Below are 649 nucleotides of genomic sequence, written 5' to 3'. Positions count from 1 at the left end.
GGGGGGGGGGGGGGGGGCCCAGCTGCCTATACACCCCAAGCCCTCTCGTGAATGTATGCTGCATTTTTTGTTTTTATTTGTAATTATTAATTTTAATTATAATTATAATTATAATTAAAGTAATTCTGAACGGAAAACAAAAAAAACATCACCAGGGTAGCAGCAAGGGCCCCACCCCAGGGGTGTCGATACATACAAGCCCGTCTCAGGTGTATATACACCTCACAGCTGTGTATACACCTCGTAGCTGTATATACACCTCACAGCTGTATATACACCCAGCAGCTGTGTATACACCTCGCAGCTGTGTATACACCTCGCAACTGTATATACACCCCACAGCTGTATATACACCTCACAGCTGTATATACACAACGCAGGTGTACATATATACATCTCGCAGGTGTATGTACACCTCACAGGTGTGCATACACCCCACAGCTGTATATACACTTCACAGCTGCGTATACACCTCGCAGCTGTATATACACAACACAGGTGTATATGCATCTCACAGCTAGCCACTAGGTGCTGAGACAGTAGGTCTGGCTGAGCTTTTGTTTAGGGTGTACAGGCACCTCGTCGCTATTCACAATGAATGCGAGACAGATGCTAGAAATATATAATATATAAATAAATAAATAAATAA

Source organism: Eimeria mitis, genomic scaffold, assembly GCF_000499745.2.
Source record: "Eimeria mitis Houghton genomic scaffold, Emh_scaff200, whole genome shotgun sequence".
Lineage (NCBI taxonomy): Eukaryota > Apicomplexa > Conoidasida > Eucoccidiorida > Eimeriidae > Eimeria > Eimeria mitis.
The sequence above is the reverse complement of the archived record's forward strand: the minus strand, read 5'-3'. Positions refer to the sequence as shown.